The 13221-nt window shown below is 35.9% G+C and overlaps 4 non-coding genes across 4 annotated transcripts; all 4 read right to left on the minus strand.

Annotated features, from left to right (window-relative positions):
- Window positions 1-91: 91 nt before the first annotated feature.
- On the minus strand, window positions 92-256 carry LOC135764565 (U1 spliceosomal RNA). The gene has a single exon (XR_010540093.1). It is a non-coding gene; the product is annotated as a U1 spliceosomal RNA (small nuclear RNA).
- A 785-nt stretch (window positions 257-1041) lies between these two features.
- LOC135764422 (U2 spliceosomal RNA) lies at window positions 1042-1232 on the minus strand. Its single transcript, XR_010539970.1, has one exon. It is a non-coding gene; the product is annotated as a U2 spliceosomal RNA (small nuclear RNA).
- A 5673-nt stretch (window positions 1233-6905) lies between these two features.
- LOC135764566 (U1 spliceosomal RNA) lies at window positions 6906-7070 on the minus strand. The gene has a single exon (XR_010540094.1). It is a non-coding gene; the product is annotated as a U1 spliceosomal RNA (small nuclear RNA).
- A 785-nt stretch (window positions 7071-7855) lies between these two features.
- On the minus strand, window positions 7856-8046 carry LOC135764423 (U2 spliceosomal RNA). Its single transcript, XR_010539971.1, has one exon. It is a non-coding gene; the product is annotated as a U2 spliceosomal RNA (small nuclear RNA).
- Between the last annotated feature and the right edge of the window lie 5175 nt (window positions 8047-13221).

Raw genomic sequence — 13221 nt, forward strand, 5'->3', positions numbered from 1 at the left:
TTTTTGATGACTAATGTATTCTTGGGCCGTGGTTAGACGTCTCTTGGATTTTACGTAAAACGACAAGCGAATCTATTTTTAACACAAAGGTCAGGGGAGAGCGCGAACGCAGTCCCCCACTATCAGAAATTTTGCAGTCGAGATTCCCACATTTGGGGAATTCGCAAAGGGTCAGCCCAACCGGAGTGCAATGGCTGAGCCTCGCCCTGGGTGAACCACCTTCATGATCATGGTGTCTCCCCTGCCAGGTAAGTATGAGCGACACCCTTTGAGGCCAGACGGCCGCATCTTCCTGTGACCGATCACATCGACGGCGCCCCCGGAGGCCGTCCGACTAACATTTCATTTACTGTGTGTGACCAGGTGGAAAGCGCACGAAGCCACGTCTGAGACCAAACATTCTTCGAGATCTACCCTGTTTTTATTCCGTTTCCAGCCCGGTTGAACCGTGTAGAGTGAAATATGTGAAACAATTTAAATCAAATGGATTTAAATTGCGCATTCAAATATATGGTTTCGTTATTACAAAGTAACTTTACGTGGAATAGAAACAAAAAAAAATGTACAGAGCAATCAAGAAACAACGAAAGCATAGCAATTTTAGAACGTGGATAAATAAAAACACAGGGCTCAATGACTTACCCGTTGTCGTTGTGAGTTAAACAAGTACAGCTATGCTTCCAGGTCTGTCGACGTTGCTGTGGTTTTTCGACAGCTGTAGTATGAAGGGTAGTGAAAAAAGTTTTCAGGTGTTTTTAACATTCCAATCGGTCTCGTTCGCTTTTGTTGCGCCTTCAGCTGTGTCGAGGATGTTTAATTCGTCCTCGTATCACCTCCGCAAACTTGTAAAGAAATTAATTAAATACATTACAAAAACATTTCTTTATCAGCGTGTTCATTTCCACGCAAGCTTTTCGTTAAACCAATAAAGCCAACGAAATCACAGCAATTTTAAAACACACGGATTAGAAAAAACACCGTCATTCACGCACAAAAGAAGCAAATTCTTTTTTTTATACTTGACTTATTTATCCCCGAGATGGGGAGCGCACCATTCATGGAAACACTGCAATACCATGTTGATGCATGGAGTGGAAGGAGCAAGCTCCGCTTCCATTTCCGAAGGTCAAAAATCCATTTAACATATAGTCCCCGGATAGGAGACGTATCAGACATTAAACTGATAAGAACAGATACTACACTTGATCTTAGCCAAAAGGCCGAGAAGCGATACCGGAATAGACGCAGCCAAAGGGGGAGCCGGCGAAGGCGCTGGCTTTTGGGGTGGAGGCTAGCGGGCATTTAACTCTATACGTTCTCATTGTATAACCCAGAGGTAGAACGTTGAGCTAGCAAATCAGAAGTTCATGTTTTAATGCAGGATCTGATCCACGCTCATGAGAGAGAGAGAGAGAGAGAGAGAGATAGAGAGAATTTAGAATTTTCAAAAAACCTTTATTACAAATTAAAACATTTTCATAACCTCAAATCAGAAAAAACAAAGAAAAAAATATATATAGTAACGGAAATAACAAAAAAATAAGCCAACATAGGAGCAAAGAACAAATCATCTTCAATAACCAGACACAGAGCTCCTCCATAATACCAAATCAATTCAAAAGAAAGAAGATCATTCATTGCTTTAAAGTATCTAAAACCAATAAGGATTCTAGATTTAACTTATTTTAAAAACTGCTAATGTATCATGGCTTCCGGGTCTGTCAACGTTGCTGTGGTTTTTCGACAGCTGTAATATGAAGGGTAGAGTGAAAAAAAATATTTAAGTGTTTTGAACATCCCAATTTGTTCGTTTACTTAGTATTTTCTTAATGTTTTCGAGTTAAAAAATAATTCTTAAATCGAGATACATTTACTTAATAAGCAAAGTGGCTTAGAATTTAAGTCTTGTTTACTGAAATAAATTCTAAAATGTAATAGGTTAAGGCTTAAAACAAGTAAAAATATCTGCCAGTGGGGTAAGAAAAATAAACCTAAATTGAGTTTATTATTGAATTAAGTTGAAACTAGAATTAAGTTTATTTTTCTTACCCCGCTGGCAGATATTTTTTATTTGTTTTAAATATAAACCTGTTGATTTTTATAATTTATTTCAATTATTTTACAAAGTATGCGATCTGATTTTTTTAATCGCGGTGTTTCTTTTATTCCTCGTTTCTTTTCCGTGCATTTGCTTTATTTATTTATTTTTGCTTGTTGCATTTAAATGCACATTTGATTTGTTGCCACATTATTATGTGTTAATGTATTTTTTAACATGTTTATCAACAAAAAGTGCGTTATTATAATTAATTATATAGCTGTGAAATATATACAAGAATTCCCAGCAAAAACAAAACGTTTTTATAACAATTTTCTATTACAATACATAATATCTTAAGCCACTTTGCTTACCAAGTAAATGTATCTCCATTTAAGCATTGTCAGATATTCACTAGAAAACAAGACAAAAACAGTAAGTAAGATATTAATGTACTTTTTTCTTTCAAACATAAATTTACAGACGGCTGGAAATTTTTAATAAAATAACTAGCCATACCTATTCGGGTCTGCTCCCGTTTGCTGTGATGACGGGGGACTTAGTCCAAAGCACATTTTGAGGAATACTTACACATTTTACTTCTTATTTCTTTGAAATTAATTATGCATACACTATGGATTAAAAATGTCCCGACTGCGAACCTGATAAAACCCAGGTAAAAAGCAAATACAAATAAACCATTTTGATTTAGCAAAAGTTTACAAATAAATGCACTCCTTGCACACAACAAGCACGTCTAGTTACCATTCATATTTTGCGTGATTTAAGTTTCGTCGCATACATTTTGGAAGGCACACGATAAAAACAAAATAAGGCTTTTAATGTATGCCGACCTCATTCTCCGTTGAGGGCTTATCAATCATAATAAACGCTGTTAACTCTTCTCATTGAATGGTCTAAATCCAATGCTGGTAAAGAAATCAAATGTGCATTTAAACGCAACAAGCAAGCCGTAAAGCAATGGATGCAGGCAAACAAACGAGGAATAGCACATACACCACGATTAGATCATCGGGTCGCATACTTTGGAATTAATAAGAAATAATTATTCAGTCTAAAGAAATAAGAAGTAAAATGTCTAAGTATTTCTCCAAATGTGCACACTCATTACAATAAACGGGAGCAGACACGAATAGTTATGTATGTCTCGTTATTTTATTTAAAATTGATAAGCTGTCTAACATATGATATATTTTGATAATACGAAATGCTAAAAAAATAATATAACACCAATCGACAATATCTGTTATTGTTATTTTTACAAGTAAATTCATGTGTAGGAGAAAACAAAGCAGCTGTCAGTCCATACTATATTGAGTGGCCATCGTAGTGGTGCAACCTGAACGATGTTTTCCCTACTTCCGGTCAAAGCCGCCATTTTGTGAAATAGGCATATAGGTGACGCTGGAGCACGCGGCCATTGTCTCTGTTCAACAAAACAAGTATATATATACACATACGCATATTTTTCCTCAATCAATCACCGAATACAAGGTGCAATTCGATGCCAACTGACCCTTCTCTCTGGTTTCATGTTTGTAAGGAAAATTAAGGGGGAAATTACGATAGCATTTCAGCCAAACATTCATTCGTGCCACGCTGCTTTTCTTTGAACGAAAAAAAACCCTCTGCTCCCCCTACACAATTTCTTCTCCTGTTATTTTATGCTTAAAACAAGCAAATAAATCTGACTACAGGGTAAGAAAAAATTCGTGAACTTTTCCCATAAACACTTAATTCAAGAAAAATTGTCCCACCCCACTGGCCATTTTTTATCCACAATACACATTCGATGTCTGCAGGCACCATTGTCTTTGTTCAACGCAAACAATTCTGTTGCGTTTTTCTTTGAACGAAGTGCTCCGCCTAGATAATTTGACCCATATTCACATGGGTTTGTTTCTCGTTTTTTTTTCTTTGAGAACAATCTATATAGCGCCTTCCACAATCGTTTTGGTGTTAGCTTTACGTAAAATAGAAACACAGAAAAGTACTGAGCGATGGAGAGACCACGAACGCGGAACGTATTATGGACCACGGACTGGCAAACAAACTGGCAACCACGCACTAAAGAAGCAAACTCTGATTTTAAACTCACCTTATTTGTCCCCGGAAAGCGCCAGAGTCGATGCACGGAGTGGACGGAACAAGCCTCGCTTCCATAGCCGAAGGTCAAAAATCCATTTAAACGTGTAGTCCCCGGTGTCCACTCGATCTTACCCAAAAAGCCGAGAAGCGATACCGCAATGGCATCCGGAGAAGGCGCTGGCTGTCGGGATGGAGGTTAGCGGGTCAGAGGTCCGGCACTGAAGGTCTGCGTTCATTATTCACCGTGTGCATTTCACTCTATATCCACTTTCTAATGTATAGCACTTGATAAGGATTAACAGTTTAAAAACAGAAATGCAAGACATCAGAAAATACATTTATTTTTTACTTTCATAACATGAGAGGTGTCATACAATAACAAATATGAGCTTTAAAATCACATTCCTAAGTTAAAAATATACATAAAAATAGATATATGGATCATTACACAAATCACTACTCAAAGGACCTATGTTAAATAACTGCTTCAATATTAATTAACAATAACATTTGGCCAAGGCAGTCCTTGTAAATAGACATATAAATAGACAAATAAAATCATGACATATATGCCGTAGAGCCTGAGATAGAGAAAAATAATAAGGAATTCTGCTTTTACTACCATCTCAGAAATATTGCCAGAATTAGAGGTTTTGTCTCAAGACAGGACTTAGAGAAACTTGTTCATGCTTTCATCACCAGCAGGGCCGATTATTGCAATGGTCAATGGATTTAAAAAGTACTGTTTCTTGTTTAAAAACCACTTCATGGCTACAATACATGACAGATATGCTAATCGAATATGAAACCGATTACTCGGATCAATAGGATCAGGTCATTTAGAAAAAACAAGGGTTCACTCAAAACAAGGTGCCTCAGCATTCAGTTATTATCAGCTTTCAGAAGAGATCAGATGTGCTTCAACAGTAGACACTTTTAAATCTAGATTAAAAACACATCAGTTTAACTTTGCATTTACTGAATGATTTAAAACAGTACGAATAAAACAGTACAAAAGAATAAAACAGTATGAACCTTACCTGTTATAAAGGGAATGAAGCTTACGGTATGGTGCTTACCTGCAGAAATAAATAAAGTACAATAAGAACACACAGAACTTCAATTTTCAAAATTATTTTAACATTAAATGATGATTATTTTACTGGTTTACCTGTTTGTGATTACCACAGGATCCCGTCACCTGGCTGCGGTCTTCATTTGGTGAACGGTTCTTCACTCATAATTGACCTATACAAGAAATAGAGAAGAATAATAAGCAATTCTGCTTTTACATGTAGATGTGTGCCCCAAGAACACAGACACACCGGCTCCAAAAAGTTTAAACAGTACACATTTCTGTTATTTTAATGTGGCAAATGTGTCAGCTTTAAAAGAAGCATACATTACCTTTTAAAGAGGAAATACCTTTTGCATGAAATACCTTTACTCCCAGCATAAGCAAGCAATTTTCAAAATGCTTTTAAAAGTAAATAGTGATTATTTTACTTGTTTACCTGTTTGTGATTACCATGGAATCCTGTCACCATCATTTTTAAGCTTGTAAAGCAAATAATGAAATATTGACTTAGTAGGAAAAAATATTTTGGAAGTATCGTGATAAATGATGAAGAAAATATTTTGCAAAGTGATGGTTAGCACACGGTTGATGGTACCTATTAAATTCCATCATATTTTTTTATTCCTACTATGGAAGTCAATGGTGACTATCTGCTGTGGGTTTACCATCATTCCTCAAAATACCTTCTTTTGTGTTACTCAGAAAAAAACTAATCCTCGTGTTGTTGTAAGCCTGTATGCATGAGTAAATGATGACAGAATTATCATCATAAATTGAAATATCCCTTTAAACTGTATTTCCCCCCTTAAACCTAAACTTATTTTCCTACAGCAAGTCATTTAGGTAATCAAGAAAATACTTTACCCGTTGTCTTTGTGAGTTAAACAAATACAGCTACGCTTCCAGGTCTGTCGACGTTGCTGTGGTTTTTCGACAGCTGTAGTATGAAGGGTAGCGAATGAATGAATACATTGCAAAAAATCATTTCTTACTTGTTATTTCGAACTGTTTTAACTATACAAATATCTAGAAAGTCTTAAAATAAGATGCATTTTTTGATGAGCAAAATGCCCTAAGAAAATAAACCTAGCCTTTAGGGAGAAAAAACTCAGAATTTGGGCTTAAAACAAGCAAATAAATCTGCCAAAGGGGTAAGAAACAAATCTAGATATAAACACTTAATTCAAGAAAAATTGTCGTAGCCCATTGGCAGATTTGTTGGCTTGTTTAATGTACATGCATGTACAATATTTCAATTTGTCTTGTATTTATTAGCATTTTGTATTGCCCAACGCTGTCTAGGTTGTTTAACTGTTGTCATTTTCTTATAAAAGCCTTTATAATTTATTAGTTTGGATGATTGCCATTCCCGAGAACCTCTTATATTGGAAGTAAAAGAATCATCTAAGCATTATTTTGTGCTCTTAGACATGTAGCCGTTTGATGTGGTTCTATTTAATGGCTAGTCTATTCGTTTGGAATGGTCAAACGGCTATTAGATTTTCACTGACAGCCCAAATTAAGCCTTGTTTTAGCCTAGACACTTATTCGCTGTCTATTAAAAGTTATGTAGTCGTTGAATAGCCGCTTTTTTGATGACTAATGTATTCTTGGGCCGTGGTTAGACGTCTCTTGGATTTTACGTAAAACGACAAGCGAATCTATTTTTAACACAAAGGTCAGGGGAGAGCGCGAACGCAGTCCCCCACTATCAGAAATTTTGCAGTCGAGATTCCCACATTTGGGGAATTCGCAAAGGGTCAGCCCAACCGGAGTGCAATGGCTGAGCCTCGCCCTGGGTGAACCACCTTCATGATCATGGTGTCTCCCCTGCCAGGTAAGTATGAGCGACACCCTTTGAGGCCAGACGGCCGCATCTTCCTGTGACCGATCACATCGACGGCGCCCCCGGAGGCCGTCCGACTAACATTTCATTTACTGTGTGTGACCAGGTGGAAAGCGCACGAAGCCACGTCTGAGACCAAACATTCTTCGAGATCTACCCTGTTTTTATTCCGTTTCCAGCCCGGTTGAACCGTGTAGAGTGAAATATGTGAAACAATTTAAATCAAATGGATTTAAATTGCGCATTCAAATATATGGTTTCGTTATTACAAAGTAACTTTACGTGGAATAGAAACAAAAAAAAATTTACAGAGCAATCAAGAAACAACGAAAGCATAGCAATTTTAGAACGTGGATAAATAAAAACACAGGGCTCAATGACTTACCCGTTGTCGTTGTGAGTTAAACAAGTACAGCTATGCTTCCAGGTCTGTCGACGTTGCTGTGGTTTTTCGACAGCTGTAGTATGAAGGGTAGTGAAAAAAGTTTTCAGGTGTTTTTAACATTCCAATCGGTCTCGTTCGCTTTTGTTGCGCCTTCAGCTGTGTCGAGGATGTTTAATTCGTCCTCGTATCACCTCCGCAAACTTGTAAAGAAATTAATTAAATACATTACAAAAACATTTCTTTATCAGCGTGTTCATTTCCACGCAAGCTTTTCGTTAAACCAATAAAGCCAACGAAATCACAGCAATTTTAAAACACACGGATTAGAAAAAACACCGTCATTCACGCACAAAAGAAGCAAATTCTTTTTTTTATACTTGACTTATTTATCCCCGAGATGGGGAGCGCACCATTCATGGAAACACTGCAATACCATGTTGATGCATGGAGTGGAAGGAGCAAGCTCCGCTTCCATTTCCGAAGGTCAAAAATCCATTTAACATATAGTCCCCGGATAGGAGACGTATCAGACATTAAACTGATAAGAACAGATACTACACTTGATCTTAGCCAAAAGGCCGAGAAGCGATACCGGAATAGACGCAGCCAAAGGGGGAGCCGGCGAAGGCGCTGGCTTTTGGGGTGGAGGCTAGCGGGCATTTAACTCTATACGTTCTCATTGTATAACCCAGAGGTAGAACGTTGAGCTAGCAAATCAGAAGTTCATGTTTTAATGCAGGATCTGATCCACGCTCATGAGAGAGAGAGAGAGAGAGAGAGAGATAGAGAGAATTTAGAATTTTCAAAAAACCTTTATTACAAATTAAAACATTTTCATAACCTCAAATCAGAAAAAACAAAGAAAAAAATATATATAGTAACGGAAATAACAAAAAAATAAGCCAACATAGGAGCAAAGAACAAATCATCTTCAATAACCAGACACAGAGCTCCTCCATAATACCAAATCAATTCAAAAGAAAGAAGATCATTCATTGCTTTAAAGTATCTAAAACCAATAAGGATTCTAGATTTAACTTATTTTAAAAACTGCTAATGTATCATGGCTTCCGGGTCTGTCAACGTTGCTGTGGTTTTTCGACAGCTGTAATATGAAGGGTAGAGTGAAAAAAAATATTTAAGTGTTTTGAACATCCCAATTTGTTCGTTTACTTAGTATTTTCTTAATGTTTTCGAGTTAAAAAATAATTCTTAAATCGAGATACATTTACTTAATAAGCAAAGTGGCTTAGAATTTAAGTCTTGTTTACTGAAATAAATTCTAAAATGTAATAGGTTAAGGCTTAAAACAAGTAAAAATATCTGCCAGTGGGGTAAGAAAAATAAACCTAAATTGAGTTTATTATTGAATTAAGTTGAAACTAGAATTAAGTTTATTTTTCTTACCCCGCTGGCAGATATTTTTTATTTGTTTTAAATATAAACCTGTTGATTTTTATAATTTATTTCAATTATTTTACAAAGTATGCGATCTGATTTTTTTAATCGCGGTGTTTCTTTTATTCCTCGTTTCTTTTCCGTGCATTTGCTTTATTTATTTATTTTTGCTTGTTGCATTTAAATGCACATTTGATTTGTTGCCACATTATTATGTGTTAATGTATTTTTTAACATGTTTATCAACAAAAAGTGCGTTATTATAATTAATTATATAGCTGTGAAATATATACAAGAATTCCCAGCAAAAACAAAACGTTTTTATAACAATTTTCTATTACAATACATAATATCTTAAGCCACTTTGCTTACCAAGTAAATGTATCTCCATTTAAGCATTGTCAGATATTCACTAGAAAACAAGACAAAAACAGTAAGTAAGATATTAATTTACTTTTTTCTTTCAAACATAAATTTACAGACGGCTGGAAATTTTTAATAAAATAACTAGCCATACCTATTCGGGTCTGCTCCCGTTTGCTGTGATGACGGGGGACTTAGTCCAAAGCACATTTTGAGGAATACTTACACATTTTACTTCTTATTTCTTTGAAATTAATTATGCATACACTATGGATTAAAAATGTCCCGACTGCGAACCTGATAAAACCCAGGTAAAAAGCAAATACAAATAAACCATTTTGATTTAGCAAAAGTTTACAAATAAATGCACTCCTTGCACACAACAAGCACGTCTAGTTACCATTCATATTTTGCGTGATTTAAGTTTCGTCGCATACATTTTGGAAGGCACACGATAAAAACAAAATAAGGCTTTTAATGTATGCCGACCTCATTCTCCGTTGAGGGCTTATCAATCATAATAAACGCTGTTAACTCTTCTCATTGAATGGTCTAAATCCAATGCTGGTAAAGAAATCAAATGTGCATTTAAACGCAACAAGCAAGCCGTAAAGCAATGGATGCAGGCAAACAAACGAGGAATAGCACATACACCACGATTAGATCATCGGGTCGCATACTTTGGAATTAATAAGAAATAATTATTCAGTCTAAAGAAATAAGAAGTAAAATGTCTAAGTATTTCTCCAAATGTGCACACTCATTACAATAAACGGGAGCAGACACGAATAGTTATGTATGTCTCGTTATTTTATTTAAAATTGATAAGCTGTCTAACATATGATATATTTTGATAATACGAAATGCTAAAAAAATAATATAACACCAATCGACAATATCTGTTATTGTTATTTTTACAAGTAAATTCATGTGTAGGAGAAAACAAAGCAGCTGTCAGTCCATACTATATTGAGTGGCCATCGTAGTGGTGCAACCTGAACGATGTTTTCCCTACTTCCGGTCAAAGCCGCCATTTTGTGAAATAGGCATATAGGTGACGCTGGAGCACGCGGCCATTGTCTCTGTTCAACAAAACAAGTATATATATACACATACGCATATTTTTCCTCAATCAATCACCGAATACAAGGTGCAATTCGATGCCAACTGACCCTTCTCTCTGGTTTCATGTTTGTAAGGAAAATTAAGGGGGAAATTACGATAGCATTTCAGCCAAACATTCATTCGTGCCACGCTGCTTTTCTTTGAACGAAAAAAAACCCTCTGCTCCCCCTACACAATTTCTTCTCCTGTTATTTTATGCTTAAAACAAGCAAATAAATCTGACTACAGGGTAAGAAAAAATTCGTGAACTTTTCCCATAAACACTTAATTCAAGAAAAATTGTCCCACCCCACTGGCCATTTTTTATCCACAATACACATTCGATGTCTGCAGGCACCATTGTCTTTGTTCAACGCAAACAATTCTGTTGCGTTTTTCTTTGAACGAAGTGCTCCGCCTAGATAATTTGACCCATATTCACATGGGTTTGTTTCTCGTTTTTTTTTCTTTGAGAACAATCTATATAGCGCCTTCCACAATCGTTTTGGTGTTAGCTTTACGTAAAATAGAAACACAGAAAAGTACTGAGCGATGGAGAGACCACGAACGCGGAACGTATTATGGACCACGGACTGGCAAACAAACTGGCAACCACGCACTAAAGAAGCAAACTCTGATTTTAAACTCACCTTATTTGTCCCCGGAAAGCGCCAGAGTCGATGCACGGAGTGGACGGAACAAGCCTCGCTTCCATAGCCGAAGTTCAAAAATCCATTTAAACGTGTAGTCCCCGGTGTCCACTCGATCTTACCCAAAAAGCCGAGAAGCGATACCGCAATGGCATCCGGAGAAGGCGCTGGCTGTCGGGATGGAGGTTAGCGGGTCAGAGGTCCGGCACTGAAGGTCTGCGTTCATTATTCACCGTGTGCATTTCACTCTATATCCACTTTCTAATGTATAGCACTTGATAAGGATTAACAGTTTAAAAACAGAAATGCAAGACATCAGAAAATACATTTATTTTTTACTTTCATAACATGAGAGGTGTCATACAATAACAAATATGAGCTTTAAAATCACATTCCTAAGTTAAAAATATACATAAAAATAGATATATGGATCATTACACAAATCACTACTCAAAGGACCTATGTTAAATAACTGCTTCAATATTAATTAACAATAACATTTGGCCAAGGCAGTCCTTGTAAATAGACATATAAATAGACAAATAAAATCATGACATATATGCCGTAGAGCCTGAGATAGAGAAAAATAATAAGGAATTCTGCTTTTACTACCATCTCAGAAATATTGCCAGAATTAGAGGTTTTGTCTCAAGACAGGACTTAGAGAAACTTGTTCATGCTTTCATCACCAGCAGGGCCGATTATTGCAATGGTCAATGGATTTAAAAAGTACTGTTTCTTGTTTAAAAACCACTTCATGGCTACAATACATGACAGATATGCTAATCGAATATGAAACCGATTACTCGGATCAATAGGATCAGGTCATTTAGAAAAAACAAGGGTTCACTCAAAACAAGGTGCCTCAGCATTCAGTTATTATCAGCTTTCAGAAGAGATCAGATGTGCTTCAACAGTAGACACTTTTAAATCTAGATTAAAAACACATCAGTTTAACTTTGCATTTACTGAATGATTTAAAACAGTACGAATAAAACAGTACAAAAGAATAAAACAGTATGAACCTTACCTGTTATAAAGGGAATGAAGCTTACGGTATGGTGCTTACCTGCAGAAATAAATAAAGTACAATAAGAACACACAGAACTTCAATTTTCAAAATTATTTTAACATTAAATGATGATTATTTTACTGGTTTACCTGTTTGTGATTACCACAGGATCCCGTCACCTGGCTGCGGTCTTCATTTGGTGAACGGTTCTTCACTCATAATTGACCTATACAAGAAATAGAGAAGAATAATAAGCAATTCTGCTTTTACATGTAGATGTGTGCCCCAAGAACACAGACACACCGGCTCCAAAAAGTTTAAACAGTACACATTTCTGTTATTTTAATGTGGCAAATGTGTCAGCTTTAAAAGAAGCATACATTACCTTTTAAAGAGGAAATACCTTTTGCATGAAATACCTTTACTCCCAGCATAAGCAAGCAATTTTCAAAATGCTTTTAAAAGTAAATAGTGATTATTTTACTTGTTTACCTGTTTGTGATTACCATGGAATCCTGTCACCATCATTTTTAAGCTTGTAAAGCAAATAATGAAATATTGACTTAGTAGGAAAAAATATTTTGGAAGTATCGTGATAAATGATGAAGAAAATATTTTGCAAAGTGATGGTTAGCACACGGTTGATGGTACCTATTAAATTCCATCATATTTTTTTATTCCTACTATGGAAGTCAATGGTGACTATCTGCTGTGGGTTTACCATCATTCCTCAAAATACCTTCTTTTGTGTTACTCAGAAAAAACTAATCCTCGTGTTGTTGTAAGCCTGTATGCATGAGTAAATGATGACAGAATTATCATCATAAATTGAAATATCCCTTTAAACTGTATTTCCCCCCTTAAACCTAAACTTATTTTCCTACAGCAAGTCATTTAGGTAATCAAGAAAATACTTTACCCGTTGTCTTTGTGAGTTAAACAAATACAGCTACGCTTCCAGGTCTGTCGACGTTGCTGTGGTTTTTCGACAGCTGTAGTATGAAGGGTAGCGAATGAATGAATACATTGCAAAAAATCATTTCTTACTTGTTATTTCGAACTGTTTTAACTATACAAATATCTAGAAAGTCTTAAAATAAGATGCATTTTTTGATGAGCAAAATGCCCTAAGAAAATAAACCTAGCCTTTAGGGAGAAAAAACTCAGAATTTGGGCTTAAAACAAGCAAATAAATCTGCCAAAGGGGTAAGAAACAAATCTAGATATAAACACTTAAT

This window comes from Paramisgurnus dabryanus, chromosome 9 (assembly GCF_030506205.2).
Source record: "Paramisgurnus dabryanus chromosome 9, PD_genome_1.1, whole genome shotgun sequence".
NCBI classification, from domain to species: Eukaryota; Metazoa; Chordata; class Actinopteri; order Cypriniformes; family Cobitidae; genus Paramisgurnus; species Paramisgurnus dabryanus.